Source organism: Leopardus geoffroyi, chromosome A3 (assembly GCF_018350155.1).
Source record: "Leopardus geoffroyi isolate Oge1 chromosome A3, O.geoffroyi_Oge1_pat1.0, whole genome shotgun sequence".
NCBI lineage: Eukaryota > Metazoa > Chordata > Mammalia > Carnivora > Felidae > Leopardus > Leopardus geoffroyi.
The window spans coordinates 88,370,053-88,388,627 of record NC_059336.1 but is presented as its reverse complement, the minus strand read 5'-3'; the positions used below and the strand labels follow the sequence as shown (position 1 = coordinate 88,388,627).

The window sequence follows — 18,575 nt, the reverse complement described above, 5'->3', positions numbered from 1 at the left end:
GACCAGACAGAGGCTGTGTCATAGAGGCCAGGGGTTAGAGTTACATCTCAGAGCTCCCAAAAGGCATGGGAGTGGGTGAGAAAGGGCTTCCCAGTGGGGGTAGACACTTAGGCCAAGTCCTGAGGGCTGAGTAGGTATCTGCCAAGTTGGGCAGATGGACAGAAAGTGATGGGTGAGAAACACAGGCCGAGAAACAGGATATGCACTTTTCAGAGCTCATGAAGCCACCTGGAATGGCAAAGCATGAATAGGAAGAAGCAGAACAGGGAATGGACTGGGGTGTGCTCTATAGACACTGGGGAGCCATGGAAGGTGTATAAGCAGGGGGCGCACATTTTAGACAGTCTGGCCGCTCTGTACACCTGGGGAGGCAGATGCACAGGGGACAGCTAGCATGCGGCTGCAAGGCCAGGAGGGAAGTACAGATACCTGGACCGAGGCAGGGAGATGGTGAGGAAGGGATGGCTCTGAGGGAGCTTGATGGATGGACTGCATGGGAACTGATGGAGAGCCTGGGGTGGGAGGGGTGGTACCACACACAGAAGCTAGGGCCCCACGGGGAAAAGGGAATTTGGGAAGAAAATAATGAGTTAGGTTTGGGGGCATATTGATTTTGAGGTGTTAGTGGGACCTCCAAAAAAAATTACCCAGTTGTGGGTGGAAGTGTGGGTATAGAACCAGGAGGTACGTCTGTGCTAAGGTGCAGAGTTGCGAATGCCTTACTTCAGAAAGGTGGGGTTTGAATCTGTGGGTGCATTAAGTCCCCCATGGAGAACACATAGAGAAGAGAGCAGGCCAGAAAAGGGAACACCAACATTTAAGGGGCAAAATATTAACAAGGAGCAATCAGAGGTAGTTGTCCACCAACATCTGTTCTCTCCTTCTTACATGGCAATGGAATTTCTGCCTGGCTAGAAATCACAGTCCCCAGCTAGGTGTGGCCATATGCTACATTCTGGCCAGTGGGACATGAGCTGAAGTGACACTGCAGCTTTTGAGTCTTGCTTCTAAAGGAAAGTTGTGTGGCATTCCCCTTCCTCATCTCCCTTTTCCCACGTATGACAGGATCAGGAGCAGCCATCCAGGACCAGGACACGGAAGTGGCATATGGAAGATAGCAGAACAAAGAGAAGGAGCCAGGCCTTCACACCATCAAACCAACCAGCCATGCACTCAGCCTTCTTGAGAGAGAAATGAATTTCCATCTTGCTTAAGCCACTGTATTTTGGGATCCTTTGGCCCAGAGGGTAGCAGAAAGGCCAAGGAGGAGAATGGTCAGTGTAACTGGCTACCAGAGAGGTCAGAGGAACAAGGTCAGAGAAGGTCACTGATGACTGCAGAGAGCACAGACTCAGCAGGCTGGGGGCAGGCTGGGTCTGAGGGGGGCAGGCTGGGTCTGAGGGGAGCAGGCTGAGCTGAGAATGGAAGTTGAATAGAGAAGCAAGTGTAGACAGCTTCAAGAAGACAGGCTGAGGGTGGGAGCAGAGAGACAGGCTGTGGGCCAGATTACCAGCAGTGTGTAGACAGTGATAACAGGCGTGCAGTGCTAGTAGATATGGGGGAGTGACCAAAAGGATAGAGGGAAGCCCTAGAGTTGTGGGAATACTCCTGAGTCCCAGGCTATAGCATGGTGGCCAGAATGGATATTGGAGGTGTAGTTACTGGACAGGGCCATCTCAGTCCACAGGCCCATAAAACACCCCATGATCATGAAGGAGACCAGGAGAATGGAAAGAATTGCAAAGGCAACATGGGGTGAGGTGGGAGGATCAATGACTTGGACTAGATAGGAGGCAAGTTTGGACAGGGATTGGAGTACAGTGTTTCATGACAGGTTTGGGAAGGATAAGCAAAGTTTCCACAAAGTCTATCATCAGTGTGCATGGACAGATCCAGGGGCAGCCCACAACTGCTTCTCTCAGGTAGCTTTCATGGAGCCATAATTGTCTGCTGTTAGGGACACTGACTCTGTCCAAGCTGATATCTGCTGGGCAAGAAGAACCAAGGACTAGGGGGCAGACTGGGGACCTGATGAGGGAAGGAGGAAGGCAGAAAGGAAAGCTAGGTCAAGAGAAAGAAGGAGGATCCCATCTCTTGATCCTGGGCTTTCCATCTCTGTAACAGGAAGAGTGAGGACTGGAAAGGTCTGGGTCAGGAGGAGCCGAGTAGACGACTGGGGACAAGCTGGGCCTGAGGCTCCCCTGGAGAGTAGCGGGGAGACAGAGGGTCGAGGGTTCTGGTTCTCATGTCACCAGGGCTGAGGGGAGCATGGCTGGAATGCACTACAAGCCAGCGTCCATCCCCCGGGGCAGCCAGTGGGGAATCTCCAGCCCTGAAGTCATCGCCACCCGAGGAGCCTGGACCCCGCCATGGAAAAAGGGTCCCGCAGGGGCGCCTGGCGCCGGCCAGTAAGGATGAGCTCATAGCTGTTTGCCGCCTCTTCCCCTCTTTTCCAGGCATCTCAGATTTCTAGATGTCAGGAGCATCTGACAGACAGGAGCAGAGGACAAGAAGGGGGATGGGATACAGACCCAAGGTGGGATGTAGGGTGCCAGTGGTATTCCCCTCCACCCCAACACTGCTCCTTCTTCCCTTGCTTCATCCTAGGCCATATCGAGGGGTGTTACCTTCCCTACTCACTTCCCATTTTAAGGCACCAAGGAAGCCCCGAAAACAAGGCTCCTAAGAAAATGTATCTGTGTCACCTGGAGAGGTGGCACTGCTATCCTCTCCCATCAGCCCACACTACTTATCATATACTTGCTTTGGAAATGAGGGTCTTGAACCCAAAGGGAATAGCAGACAGAGTAGAGGAAGCATTCAGGTTGGCAGGAGCATGGTGAGGCTGGGGACATCTGGTAGGAGGCAAGGAGCTGCCACACAGCAGTCAGAGCACTGTGCTCAGAGTCTGAGCATAGGGCCAGCCCCAGCTCCCGCTCTACCACTTCTAGCTGTGTGACCCTGGGGAAGCCACTTTCTGTGTCCTTCAGTTTCCCCTCTGTAAAATGAAAATGCCACCTGACCTCAGAGTGTTTTGAGGATCAACAGAAAGCACAGAACTGGACTTTGAAAGCTTACAGCTCTTTGCACTCAAGGGGAGCACATTACTGATGCAAATAAAGTGTACTTTACTTTATGACTGCTACATTATACAACCACAAGGGCCACCATTCACATTGCAGCCTTTAAGAATGGAGCACTTCCATGATGTGAATGTTGCTCTTGGGAGCGGTGCAGACCTGCAGACCTAACCCTATAGCTGGGCAACTGGCTTCCCAGAAGTTTCCCTGCACAGAGAGTGGGGCTACCTTAGTCATCTGACCATTGGGTGGCTCTCTGGGAGCCAGGTCCCTGCAGAACAGTACTGCATAGGAGATTCTAATCTAAATGAGAACATGCTGCTTCCCAGGGGGAAGCCAGCCATTGCGTCTCACAAAGTCAGGAGAAGATCAGACAGACTGCAGTTAATGAGACAGTCAATGAGACTGCAGATGAGACAGTGACACCCAGGCCAGGTCTGGCACCGGGGAGACTGGATCAGACATCTCTGGAGGACTACCCAGAACCCCTGTGAGGTAATCAACTATAAAGACTGGATTTCCTGTCTATACAGGGGACATCAGACTGTCAGGGTTATTACCATTGTCAATCACAGCAATGGCCTTGGAGGTTGAACACTCAGGCATGACCCCTCTTTAGGTTATTGTCTCCACTGTGGGAGCCTGAGGGATAGGGGGATGTGCACTCAGGGGTCAGCCAATCCCATAGCTGCACAGCTCTCCCTAGCATCTAGAACTAGAGGCCTCTTGGTGGTAAGTGTCATTTCATTTGCAGGGAGAATTTTCTAAGGGAAGAGAGGGAAGGAAATGAGCAATGAGCTACCAGTTATTGAGTCCTTGATCTGTGCTAGGCACTTTACCTATGTGCTCAGCACATAGTAGGTGATCACTAAATAAGGTGCTGAATGAATGCATGAATGGGTGAATAGTAGAGGGAAAAAAACCAAAGTCAACTAACACCCTAACTAACTGCAGTGATTCTTCCCCCTACAGGAGCGATATAATGTATTTCTTTCCTTCCTTCCTCCCTTCCTTCCTCCCTCCCTCCCTCCCTCCCTTTCTTCCTTCCTTTCTTCCTTCCTTTCCTTCTTTTGTTCTCTTTCTTTAATTTGAGAGAGAGAGAGACAGAGAGAGAGAGAGAGAGAGACAGAGACAGAGAGCAAGTGGGGGGGGAGGAACAGAGGGAGAAAGAGAATCTTGAGCAGGCTCCATGCTTAGCGCAGACCCTGGTGCAGGGCTCAAACCCACAACCCTGGGATCATGACCTGAGCCAAAATTAAGAGTCAGACACTCAACCGACTGAGCCACCCAAGGGCCCCTAATGCCTCTTCTAAGTAAACACCTTTGTGTGAAGCAAAGTGCCTTGAAGAACTATATGGTTTGCAAAGCCGGCCTCAAGGAAATGCGATGGGAGGCTAAGGGAAACCATTTTCTCATCATAGGAAAACAAGAATTTGACAGTTTCCAGAGAGAGCACGGGGTACAGGAAAGGGTGCAGGGAATGGGGAGAGGGGTGGAGCTTGGCAGTACGGTAGCCAGGCTGGGCCTTCAGAGAAATATGGCCAAGAAGAGTGAGCAGCAGAGGTGAGGGTGGACTTTTCAGAACAGCAAGGCCCAGAGATCACTCTCTAAGCTCCCACCTAGACTGCACGTACAGGGATCCAACTTCTAAGACATTCCCCCCAGAGTGTAAATAAAAGCTGCCACATATGTGGCCCTGGTACTTAGGAATATGAAGAAATTTGTGGGGGTGAGATGTCCATCAAACAAAACTGAGGACCATCAAGGTGCTGAGAAAGGTATGGAGACGGGGACTGACACAAGAATAAGCCTTTGCTTATATATGCTCTTGTTCACAGTTCTGTGTGAGTTTGGTGGTCAATACTTCTAGCCTTCAGAATTCTGGAAATGAAACAGGCTACCTCATCCATGGAGAATGCTCCACCCCTAAACAGAGTTCTTAGAAATGAGTCTCAAGCCCTAGATTGGGGATTAAACCATACCAGACCCCTTCCAATCTTGACAGTCCATGATTATGTTAAAATGGTCAAAGAAATCCTTCCATTCATTGAGCCAACATCTGCCACCCTATCTCATACTGGAAAGCTTTGGCCTTCATTCACTTTCAAGTCCTTTAAAGATCTGAAAAGAGCTGTTATGAAGAGAATATTTGCTGCCCTCCAAAACTTCATCTCTCCTGATTTGGGCAAACATCTGGACTATACCTCCCAGCCTCCCTTGCAGTTATGTGCAACCATGTAACTAGTTATGTCCAATGATACTTTATAGCAGAAGCAATGTGCACCATTTCCTGGCCTGACCCATAAACTTCTCCTATGCCCCCACTCCTTGTTCTTCCCCATCCTGCTGACCAGGATGTTTACACCCAGAGAACTGGAAGCCATGTGTTGCAGATGGCAGAGTTGTCACCAGTGGGTTTCCTGGTGCAAAGAGAATTAATGTACAAGAGAGTGATACACATGAAGCATTCCCCAAGCTTATTTGGCTATGTAGCATTTTATCTGTGGTTTATGTTGCAAAATATCTCAGCATGGCTTTCAAATCCCTCCATGCCATGGCTCTAGCTGACCTTTCCATCCTTATATTCTGCTGCTTCTGTCTATCAATCTTGTGCTCCAAACAAACTTTCCTAGAATCTGTTGGATTTCTGGGAAGCCAGAAATACCCAGGGATATGAGGAACAATGGCAAGCAGGTTTATGAACTTTGCCATAACTTGTCCTGCCTCTAGCTCTGGTATCTCCTGCCTCTAAATTGTTTTCTCCTTTCCATGAGCTCCTCCACACTGACCAAGTCTTTCTTTCATGACCATAGCAGCCTTCCATGGTACCTACATTGTCCCTACTCTTCCTGTACCCTATGAGCAAATGGTGCCTGTCACAGTCATTGAAGAGTACACAAATATTCCAGTTCTTCTCTTTCTAGGCACCTGAGAAGATTGCACTTCCTTGCCTCTTTGGAAAGTAGTCTTGTTTCAGCCAATAAAATGTAGGCAGAGACAATATGTGTCACCTCTGAGCAATGTACCTAGAATGTGAGTACAAAATTCTGTTGTTGAAAGCTACAGAAATTTTGGAGTCCATAACCTAGCCCAAGCTGACCAGTACAGAAACAATGCGTGATTCATCACATTCTCTCCTAACTGCCACAGTGACACTAAAAGCACACAGAATTGGACCCTCCATCAGCACAGTCCATGGGTTACTATGAGAGCAGAACCACCTTTTAACATATAGTATGAGAATTAAACTTTCACTATACAAACTCCCAAAGATGTGGGGGCTATTTGTTACCACTGCATAACCCAGCCTATTCAAACACTTGTCTTTAGATGCTCTACATATGTATCTGTCTTATGATTTTGATTGATATTCTCATATTTATAATATTCTGTTTGTCATTGCTAAATCCAGTATCATCGCTCCCATTGTCAATACCACCATCTTACTATCATGAAATCCACCATCTTGGCCATAGTCACTCCAGCATCCCCACCACTGTCAAATCCATCATCACCGCCAACATTCCCACCATTATCACCACTATCACTTCCACCTTCATTGCTCTAATTACCAATGCCATCCACATTACTATCACTTCCGCTTGTTTGATTCCCATTACTGCCATCAACCCCACTAATACCATGTTTCTCATCATGCCACTGTCACCACCATATCACCTCTACTATCATTGTTAATACCCCCTTCTCTAACATCTCCATCTTCACAGCCGCTATCACCTCTATCATCATGAATAGTCGCCTTCATCATCCCGCTAGAATTATTTGCACCATTACTTCCAATACCATCGTCAACATCACTTCCACTATCGCTAGCCCCATCACTGCATCTATCACTTCTCTAGTCACTCCCTCTGTTATGCTCATTATAAATCCCCATTGTCATGCCTCTTCCTCATCTCTATCAGCGCCATCATCACACTGTCACCTCCAGCTTCACTGCTATCATCACTGTTGGATTCTAGAAGATACTCACAGCTCTCCCCTCCCTCATTGCTCTACATTCAAGGAGGAGCACTGCAATAGTTACTCAGGTCTAAGAATATCTTATAGTGCACTGTGTTAGTTAAGGAGATAGAGTGCCAGACTGAACATCTAGCCCACATGGGTGCAGTATGAGGGCTAGGGCTTGCTCCCCCAGGGAGAAGGCCCAATCATCTCTCCTTATTTTTGGCTTGAACTTTTTCTCCCCATTCCTCTCTCATTCTTCCATGTGGCAGCCACATGGTCCTGGAAAGGCTTGAGAAATCAGAGTAAATGCAAGATGTTTCTGTGTTTCTTGCTCTCCCTTTTGTGGCTTTCTGGTGAATGTGGACACATCCAAGACTTGGGTTTGGACCTAGAGGCAGTAGATGGAACAGGTCTTTCAGCTGATTTTGGTTCTGAGCCATTTGGACTGACTTATTTGGTCAAGAAGTTCTCCACATAATCTAGCATGGCTCACTAGAGTTCTCATTTTTATATTCTATTTAAATCTTTATTTTTTTAATCAAAGTAATACATGTACATATTTTTGAAAGTAAAATGTTCTACATGGTTTATAATGAAAACCATAAGACTTCTCCAATCCTGCTCACTTTTGAGTCCTCCTTTCCTGAGGCAAGCACTTTGAATTGTTTTAACTCTTTCCTCTAGGATTTATTTCCATATTTCTATATGACATGGTAATACTGATATTTCTTATATTTTTCAGTATTAGGTTTTATCTATTGACCATCTACTTATGGAAGATGAATATTCAGCTTTCTTACACCATCTCTCTTTCTCTCTCTAACACACACACACACACACACACACACACACACAATATTGCTATTTGTTACAGTATTATTCAGGATTTGCATTACTATCACTATATAACTATCACAATTAAACTACTTTTCCTTTCTTATACAGCTGTTTGTTTTCTCTTGGAAATAATAATTATCTTGATTTGCCATTTGCTTAATTTTCCATGTATCATTTGCTAATTTATCTCCAAGGTTTCCAATGGAACTGAAATTTTCCTTGGAATGTACACTACTGTCAGTTTCATTTTCTTCTTGGAGACCTCCCTCCTGGAGTCCTACATCCTCATGGCTAACATGGACTGACCATTCTCTACATATTTTATATGACTGTCATCCTGACACTTTCCTTCATCATCATTTTCAAACTTCCCTTTGTCTCTACCCTGATCATGGGATCTTTTGTCTCCTTCTCCCTTGGTTTACTGCCCAATTAAGGTGGATAACATTCCCCAAGATCCTCCTGGAAAATTCTGTGTAGGAGGTAAATTTGTAAGACCATTCGTGTCCAAAGGTATCTTTATTTTTATTGCTGTACTCAATTACTAGTTTGCCTGGATATAGAGCTCTGTGGAAATCACTTCCCTCAGGATTTAGACACATCGTTCATTTTCTTCTACCTTACATGGTAGTTGTAGAGATCTGTGATACAATTCGAATTCACAATAATTTGTAAATAAACTTCTTTCCCCTCTCTGAAAACTTTTAAAGTTTTGGGTGACTTTGGGGTGAGTTGTTTTTGTTTTTAAATTCAGTTTGCCATATACTCATAGAAAAAAAATTGATCTGTAAATTTCTGTTCTGTAGTTCTAGGAAATTTTCCTCCTTTTTAAATTTTCTCTCTAGGACCAAATTTTTAGATGCTGCTCTTAGACTGACCATCTAACTTTTTCTGTCAATTTCCACTTCTTTGGTCTACTTTTGGGGACTTTGTCCTGACTTTATATTATATGCCAACTCTTCTTTTGATTTTTTAATGGAATAAGGATGTTATATTTGTATGTCCAAGGACTTCCTTTCTTCTGCTCCTTTTTGAAAAAATCACCTCTAGTTCTCATTAAAAGAAGGCATAACCTTCTTTTATCATTTTAAAAATGTTAATCATAGTTTCTGTGCTTTTCTTCTTCACTGTTTTTTTGTATATTCCCTTTTCCTCTTCGTTGGTTTGGATGTCTGCCTTTCATGTTGAAGGCCCTCCTCAAATATCAAGTAATTCTTAGCTGTCCATTCATATTGATATGTGAAGCACTGCAGTTCTGATTGGAAGTGGTGGAAGGAGAGGAGAGAAAGTTGTTGACATGTGGGCCTTACCAAAGGGTAATTGAGTGGGACTTGCAGATTCACAGGGAGACCAAATATCAAAACCGGTAGGTCTTTTCTCTAGGGAAAATCAGTTACCCTGGGAAACTTTCCTCCAATATCTTGCCTGTGTGGTGTTAACCTGGCTTACACTTTTCTGGGGACTGATGAGGAAGAGAGCTGAGAGCCTCATCTTTCAGGGAACAGGTTTATCTTTAATCCATAATTTTAGAATGGCTCCTCTCTCCTCCCATGGCTGTGCCTGGTGCTCCTACATCCAGAACTTTTCAGGCTCAACATCTCAGAGCATAAATCTTCTGTCTTCTACCAGCATGGAAGGGGATGATTACCTGGATGCATAGGGTAGAGGAATAAATCTGGAATGGGGAGGTTCTTACTGCTTTTTTTTTTTTTAACTTGTAACCAATCCTCCCATTTTCCACCCTCATTCTGAACCTCTGCCTTTGGAAGTAACTGATGCCTCCAATTCCCAGACTTTTCTGGGAATCTGTGGCTAAAAATGTTTTGCTACCTATTGGTTCTTGCCATCTACCCCCACAACCTTGTGGGCTTGAGTTTCAGTTTTCTGTGGTCTGCTAAGTCAGGTACCACACATCCATACACTTTCTGATTCCCAAATTCTTGATTTCTCTTGTCTGCTGCTATTCCCTCTCCCATTCTCTCTTTCCCTGTGGGTTTATGCCTTTCTTTTTTAAAAAAGCCCATTAATGCCATGTTAGTGGGGCTTCTGGAAATAGCCAAGATAAACATGTGTATTCAATCAGCAATGATTAAGAAGTCTAATGTTTTCTATTGCAGTTTAGGGCCAGTGTAACAGTTAATCATAAAGCATTCTTCCACCTTGCTTTGCCTGCCCCCTCTGTGCCTTTCTCCTTGAGTGGATAACTGTTGAAGGTAATCCTGATCACAGAGCACCATATCTCACCATGACTCCAAATCAAATGAAACAATCATCCCAAACCACACAAACATCATCACCTCTAACATAGGCTTTGTAACCACCATCACCATCACTATTAGCCTCATCCCTGGCATTTTCCTCACATTTACTTCATTGTAGCCTATACTACTACCGTCTCCACCACTACACTCATAATCACCTTAACAACATTCTCCATTACCTACTCCATAGCATCCATCACCACTGTAATTTCTGACACCATCTCCACTCCCTCCGCCATCATCTCATCATGACTACCATCAACTCCACTGTCACCGCTGCCATAATTTTTGCCAAAACTTCTGCCATCTTCTCCAACATTATCACCTGTAGAATATTTTTAACTATATATTGAATATATTCTTCCAGATGAATTGTAATAGTGATTTTCAGTAATGTGGGGGAAGGAGTGATTTCTACCTTAGAACACACAGCATCCTTCTTTTGACAAAGAGAGGGGTAGAAAAGAACCTAGTGGTTTCTCCAGCTTAAACCACCTACATGGGAAGAGGGAGGGGGAGAGGGAACATTCATTGAGCCCTTTCTAGGTAATAGGCATCCTACTAGGCACATTAGTTAGCGTATTTTCTCCAGTAAGAATCATTGCTCCAGTTTTACAAGGAGGAAACTGAGATTCCCAGATGCTAAATAACATACTCAAGGCCACACAATTAATAAGTGGTGGAGCCAAGATTCCAACCCTGTGTGACTTCAAAGTCCATATTCTTTCCATTACACTATGCTGGCAAGAAATCTCAGGAGCTTGGTTTAAGCACAATGGGTTATGACTCTGAGCAAAGAGAGCCATAGTCATGGTCCCTGATCCCAGGGAGACCTGATCTGATGAAGCAGAAAGAAGTCTCTCTCTCAAAAAGACTATTATCTGATGAAGAAGTTTCAATCCCAGCCTCACAAAGTCTATGCCCTGTCTGAAGGCCTCACTCAAGCAGTTCTTCACAGTGCCCAAGGCTGCCACCTCTCCCTGACCTTGAGTTCCCAGAGGGAGAGGGAGGGAGTGTGGACATCCAGTCCTGGGAATGCCTGGGGTTGAGAGAGCTGAGTTATTTTGGGATTGTTTACATTTGGAATCTTCCTGATCTTTGGTCCCAGAAAAACACCCACATGTTGGAAACTCTTCGGAGTTATTCACTGTTGGGGTTTTTCTTCATCTCCTTCAGCTTTTTCTTCTTCTTGGATGGAAAAAAAATCTGCTAGTGATTAGTCACAACCTGTGAGGCTCAGCTTTTGACAGCCCCACTGAGAAGAGAGAGACAAAGAGGCTCAGAGAGAGGCCCATGGGCAGATGCTGCTGGGAAGGAAATGTGGTTCACAGCATTGACCTCCCGGGATGAGGGATGGTCCATTTGCCTCTCTCTGCCAAGGGACAATCACTCCCCAGACCATGATTGTTCCATTCCAAGCCTTCATCCCAATTTCACTGGGGAGCACAGGCCAGAGCATGCATTAGAAAGAGGCCCAGGGGGTCAGGACCTGGGCAAGAAGGCTGAAAGAGAGGAAGGAGAAGCAGGTGCCAGGCACAAAGGATGCCCGCCTCTTAGGCTCCCTCTGGCCACATTCTCCAACACAACCCAGAATGTCCCATTTCAGATGGAGGTATAAACTGACAATTCCATACCTCCTTGGACAGCCGTTTGATCTCTGACAGGTTTTAATACATCTTAGGGCTCCTGGAAATCCCAGGGTGTGAGAGAGCCTTCTGCTTTTTTGCAAGAAGGTCGGGTGGGGCTGAGCACTGTCCACAGAGGCCAGGACAAAGGGAGATTGTTTGAGCTGAAGAATTAAGGCCTGGAAGTCAGATCTGGATCCAATTTTAAAATCTAAGGATTGTGAAACATGATGGGGAGGGGGTAATAAAGGGAATTTGGGAAATCTCCCTTGGTGTAGGTCTTTTTAAAGAGGTTTCAAGGCAACAAAGGGAAAATCAATTAATACAATAAGCAATAATACGGCAAGATGGCTTAATGTCAGGGGAATGGCGGAGCCAACCCTAAGGTGTATGGGACCCCAGGAAATTTGTTTTTTGCCAGTCTTCTGTCTACGTAAACAATTTGAGTCATTCAAAGTCAGCATGTCAGCACCATTCTGAAAGCCCAGTCTCGTGTGATCCCACATAAAAAATACTTCACCAGCCAGGGGAGCAATCCACTTGCCAGACTGCCTGCCTGGAATTGAGTGTGGCTATGAGGCCTCAGGATGGCTACATAGGTATGAGTCTTATTGCCTCTTGGAGCATCTGGCCGACCTCACACATGGGATAAAAGGTTGGAGGGCACTTGAAAGAGGATAAAGAGGGAATGGGGCTCACATACATCTCAGTCCAAGCTCAAAGTGACCCACTCAGAGGGCACTGCCAGCCTTGGTCAGTTCTAAACACAGAAGGGGACCTCAAATACCTCAAGAAAAGGACTGCAAGGCATAGGGCCCTTCATGCCCAAGCCTTAGGACGGTATAGGGACTGAAGGCAGTAACCTCTCAGCAGGGCACCTCCTAACTCTACGGTAAGGAGTGCTAAGGGGCAGGCAGCAACACCTGGTTTTTATTCTTAGCTTTGACTTTTACTGGCTGTGTGACCTTTACTGGCTCTGTTCCTCTCTGCGCCTCTGGTTCCTCATTCAGTGTCACAATGCCTACCTCAAAGAGCTGTTGTGAAGAGTAACAGCCCGGTGCTCCGGTCCTGCCTCTGCCTGGGTGGACTTGCCCATGGGCAGTATGGTCCAGGTCTAGAATCTTGCCCCTTGCCTTCCAGAGTCTCCAGGCTGGGGGTGTGCTAGCCAATACCACTTCTCCTTGCCTCCAATGCTGGTCCTGGGGTCAGAGTTCTGCTTCTCTGGAGGGGTCTCTACGGCCAGGCCCTCTGGGGGAGGGCAGAGGGCCAATCCAAAACAGGCAATTGAGGCCAGCAGGGTTCAAGAGGCAAGCCTGACAGCAGGGGGAGGAAGGTCCACTCTGGGTCACCTAAGTGAGATTCTAGAGGATGCCATACCTTTAGAAATGCTGCCTTCTTGGACTGAAGGGGACAAAGAGGATGAAATAAGAGAAGGAGGTATGACAATGAAACCAAAGACTGAAGAGACAAAGCCATGAGCCAAGGAAAAGGACAGCATTCATCTTGGAAGAGGAAAGGAAACTGATTCTTGCCTGTGAGGGCAACTGGGCAAGAAGTTGAGGAAGTTGCTGGGCTGGGAGTCATCCTGACCTTGTCACAGAAAAAGGAGGTGGCAGCTAAGCCCTCAAAGAAAACTATTCAAGCCTCCCTCTTGATTCAGCCCTAGATGTGACTGAATCTTGGTGGCTTCCCAGTACAAGTCTACATTCTCATCCACGAAGCAGCCAGAATCTGGGGGCCAAGTGGGGAGTGAGGGCCAGGACTTGAATAAGCCAAGCATGCCCCCCCAACTCCCTTTTTATCTCCTGATTACCCACCCCCCCCAATACTGCATGTAGGGGCCTCCTGGAAAATTCTTTCTGATGTCATCTCTGCTCTTGCCTGTGGAACTAGACTTAGATGCCCTAGGGTTCTCAGCACGGTCAAGCCAAGCTAGAACAGCCCCCAGAAGTAAAGGGAAAGGAAGTCCTTAGCAATGACCCAGCAAGGGCTCCATAGGAACCTGTCATGAAGACACTCCATGTGGTTGCCATCCCCAGCACTCTATCCTGGCAAGTGGCTAGCCTGGCCATCCGCCCCCTCTCTTCACATTGCAGGGCTCTCTAAATCAGCCTGGGAGGCAGCCCCCTGGCCCAACCTCCACCTCCATTTGGAAATACCTCATTCCTCTACCTACGGCTACTTAAAAAAAAAAAAAAAAAAAAAAAAATGTACTCTGCCAAAGAATTTTGTTTTCTCACTTAGAAATTTAAATGAAAGTCTTACCAAGATATAAAAAATCAATTCCATTTGTAGTGGACATTCAATAACTCCACAATGAGAGCTGAAGCTGCAGGTGCAATGTCAGACCTGCCAATGCAGCCCCAACCTGGTAACAAAATATGGGACAGGGACCGGCCCCACCCTAAGAGGAGAAAGAGTTAAGTGCCTTCTGGGTCCAGAAACCTAGAATTGAGGGAGAAGGGGTCTCCGGAGCCTTAGTGGGGAGAAGTGGGGGAAAGTACTAAGAAAGCAGAGCAGATGGGGATGCCTGGATGGCTCAGTCAGTTGAGCGTCTGACTTTGGCTCAGGTTCATGATCTCACAGTTCATGAGTTCGAGCCCCATGTCAGGCTCTCACTGCTGTCAGCCTGTCAGCACAGAGCCTGCTTCTGATCCTCTGCGCCCCCACTCTCTCTGCCCCTCCCCCACTGCCACGCTCCCTCTCAAAAAATAAATAAAACATTTTTAAAAATTAAAAAAAAGAAAGAAAGAAAGAAAACAAGCAAGCAAGCAGGGCAGACGAAAGAACTGCACCTGAGGGGAAGATTGAGGCCCAAAGCATGGGGACCACAGTCCAGGAGGCTGGCCCCACTCAGGCCAACCAATGCCCTTCTGCTCTAGATATCATTACCATTTACCATAACAATATCCCTTTAGATCTTTCTCATAACTAACATCTCCAGGGAGGGATGTTGTGCATTATTTCTGTCATTTTACAGATGGAAAAGCTGAGGTAAAGCGACGACATTTGTATTCTTTCCTTGCTGATACCCTTCTTCACAGGCAGGAGCCCGATGAGGAACCCAGGGAGCCCGATGAGGAACCCAGGGAGCCACTGGTCCTGGCCCTGCATTTTGATAGAGCCCTGTTCCTGTCTCTCATCTCCCTGTGTGGGGTGAAGAGGAGACAAAGCTGCCCCAACCAGGTCATAGACGATAGCTCTCAACAGGACAGGAGGGGGCACTGGTCACCAGGAAGTAGCCTAACCTTCTTGACCAGGTGCGCTCACCCACACTCACCAGTCTAACTGCCTGGACCAGGGCCTCTGGCTGGGACGGGTTGTGCAAGAGAACTGGCCTCTCGAGAACCAACCCTCACTCTGTCAGAGAAAGATTTAGCCTCATCTCAAATACCTGTGCTCAAACGTGCCAACTCCATTCTGCTTAGGCCACTCTGTGATGGAACTGAGACTGGGCCCAGCCTCCACCATCAGACTGGGAGCTCCCTAAAGACAAATTCTGGATCTTTCTCCCCTCCACTTTTACATGTTTAGTCCCAAGACTATTTCTTGCTTATTCTTTGCTTGTTAATACCCTATCACCCCTGCAAAAAAAATGCATTTGATGGTTGATACTTTCCCCTCCCAGATACCCACCTGTCTAACTTGGATTTCCCTTCATAGACTGACAGAGATCCATGCTATGTGTTTGCCATTCGATAAGTGGGTCTGAGTGTCCTCATTTCCCAGACGGAGAAAGCAAGTCTCAAAAGGTTGGGTGACTAGCCCGTCAGGACGCAGTCAGTCCTGGACCTCTGGCCTTCCAGCCTGCAGTCCTTTCCCCAGACAACCTCACCATAGCCTCCTGGTGTTCACCCCAAGTAAAATCCAGGAGTCGGCACAGGAACTGGGACAAAGAGGAGGAGGACACTGGGGCCGAGGCCTTGACCCCAAGTTCCTATTTATAATCCTTGTTCCGGAGACGGCCACTTAAACACACATTCCTGATAACTGAATAATCTTTGGCACCAAGCAAAAAATAGCCTGTGGCCCAGACCACAATTGCACAGCTGGAGCGGGGTGAGCAGGGGCGACACAGGGCCCCAATGGTGCGGGACAGGCTTCTGAGGGGGGAGAGGGGTGGCAGGCGGGGCTGGGGTTGGGACAAGTGAGTGGAACTGCAAATATAGCAGTTAAATATAGCCTTGCCGACCTGGACATGGTGCCAGCCTCCTCTACAGAGAACGTTTCCCAAATTGGCTTGGGTCTCCTTTTCCCAAAGGAAATGAGAGCTAGAGACTTGAAGGGAGGAGCAGGAGGGATCTTGATGGCGATGGAGCCCAAGGCTCTGGAGCAGTTTCCAAACAAACTGCGAACCAAGAAAAGTAGCTCTGCTGGCATTTTCGGGAACTGCCAGTCTGATGGTAGAGGCATGGCTGTGCCCTGAGGCAGATAACAGAGGACATCTCATTCCCCAAACCAGCTGATCAAGACCCCATGCATCTTCCAATTCCAGGAGGACTGATGCTGAGGCCTCTTCTCCAAGAAAGCTCAGGCCAACGCAGAAATGTAAGTGAGAGACATGGAAAATTGTGGAGTCCAGAATCCTGAGGGATCTCTGAAGCAAGCAGGAGGGGCCTGACCCAGGCAAGGGCCCCAGAGAAAGCAGCCACGGCCCCTCCCTCCCTCACCTAGCCAGCCCCAGAATGAGCCAAGGTGCTGCTTGAGCTAACACTCTTGACAAACTTTGCTCTGCTCTTAACTGTTTCCTCTCAGGACCCTTCAGCTGCTCCTTTGGGGCACAAGCTCAGTTCTGAGTTCTAAATTTTGGAAAGTCTGTGTGCCCCTTCTTCAGTAATGACTAAGACACATGACTGCAGGCCTCAGGCCCTCCTGCCTACGTGGAGGCATCCCCTGTATTCTGAGGCCATTCTAGGCAGGGCTCACTCACAGTTGGGGAGAAGTGTCCTCACTTATCTGCTCACCATAAGCCATCTGAAGAAGTCTCACTCCAGCTTCTGCTGCCACTGTCCCTTGAGAACCCCCTCCATGCCCAGGTGTCTCCAAGCTCTCAAGGTCGCCACGCCTACGGAATGTCAAAGTACTGCTTTCTGTCCCATCCTCCCTGGGCGAGGGTCTGATTCATCATTTCTCATGAAGAAATGAAAAGAACAACATCCTCATCACCATTACTGTGCTTATGGGTCCTGAAGCATCACCACCTGGGCCCAAACTTCCACAATGTCCAGTGGTTTCTCTCTATCGAGAGTATGATCCACACTTAGCACATTGTGCTTGCCCTTTCTTCAACAGCCTTCCAAGAGGAAGGTGTGGTCTTTTGAGAAGCAATGCCCCACTCCCCACTTGAGAAGGTGAGATGCCCAGGCCTCCCTCATTGTCCCTGACAGCCAGGGCCAGGCACTCAGCACAGCTCAGCAAGGAGCATGCCAAGAGCCACCCCTCAGCCTTCCCAGGCTATGGCTGTCAGTGGTTCTGCAATGTTGCAGGGGAAGGGGCCAGGCCACACAGGTCCGGCGCAGTCAACTCTGGGGTCCCAGCATAGTGACCCTGGCCCTTCATTCCACAAAGATGCCCCAAGAGCCACCATGTGCCAGGCAGTATGCCAGTTACTGAGAACAGCAGAGGGAACAAGAGCCAGGAGTCGCCCTGGCAGCTGCTCACAACCAGGTGTGCCAAGAGCACTGATGGAGAGCAGCAGGAAGCCTAGCCAATGGCAGATAGGGATTGGGAAGGCCTCTGGAGGCCAGGGAGGAAGAGGAGGTGAAGGACTCTAGACAGTGAGCCTGTGTGTAAAAGGCCCTGAGGAGGGGAAAGAAGGCCACTTGAGGATGTGGAAGAAGGGCAATCTGGTGCTCAGAATGCAAGGGGAGAGAGAGGAGATTAGAAGGCAGGGTGAGATTAGAAGAGGGAGTGGGGGCCAGATCATGCCCTGGGGCCAGACTCTTCCTGAGAGCAACAAGAAGCCCCACAAGGGTTTTAAGCAGGGGCTGAGCTGATCTATTTATAGGTGAGAAGGATCCTTTGGGCACAGTATGGAGAGTAGGCCGGAAGGGCCTAGACAGAATGTGGGCAGACCAGTTAGGAAGCACTTGCAGATGTCCAGGTGAGCAATGACAGTCACCTGAACTCAGGTAACAGAAGGAGGAGGTAGAGAGAGGTGAGCAGTCCTGAGACATATTTAAGAAATGGAAGCCATAAGTCATGGTGAATACTTGATGTGAGTAGGAGAGACAGAGAGAAGTAAAACATTCCCTCATTCAATCATTCATTCAACAGCAATGCCACGAGTTTCTAACACACGTGAAGTTCTTTGCTAGGCATCGGAGATACAGTAGTGAGCAAGACAATAAGGTCTCCTTGGGGGTTTACATTCCAGTGACATGGGGACAATGTAAAATAAACACGTAAACAAATGCGAGATCATTTTAGATAAGTGCTATGAAGATAAAAAAAAAAAAAAGGATAAATAATAAAGAAGGATTCAGGGAAAGGGCTTACCTTAGGTAGGGTGTTCTTTGAAGCCATTTCCAGAGGAGAGGACTGAAATGCCAAGGCTCAGAGTGGGGATGAGCTTGCAGTCTTTGAGCACAGAAGGAAGACTGAGGTGACCAGGGTGTAGTTTGAGAAGCTTGGGGAAAAGGAGATTAGAGGACTAGGCACATGCACATGTTCAATATGCACACACACGCACACACACATGCCTCCCAGGATTGTGCAGAGTTGACTTGATACAGCACAGATTTGGGGAGAAGATAAAGAAAGGAAGAAAAGAAGGAAGAGAGAAGACAGAGAAGACACGAAAA

At 47.4% G+C, this 18,575-nt stretch overlaps 1 long non-coding RNA gene across 1 annotated transcript in view; it reads right to left on the bottom strand.

Moving 5' to 3' along the window:
- The window catches only part of LOC123580947, a 168,481-nt gene extending 152,841 nt beyond the window's left edge, over positions 1 to 15,640 (bottom strand). Inside the window, exon 1 of the long non-coding RNA XR_006703544.1 lies at positions 15,409 to 15,640. This is a non-coding gene — a long non-coding RNA (uncharacterized LOC123580947). The remainder of the gene's footprint in view (positions 1 to 15,408) is intronic.
- Positions 15,641 to 18,575: the final 2,935 nt, after the last annotated feature.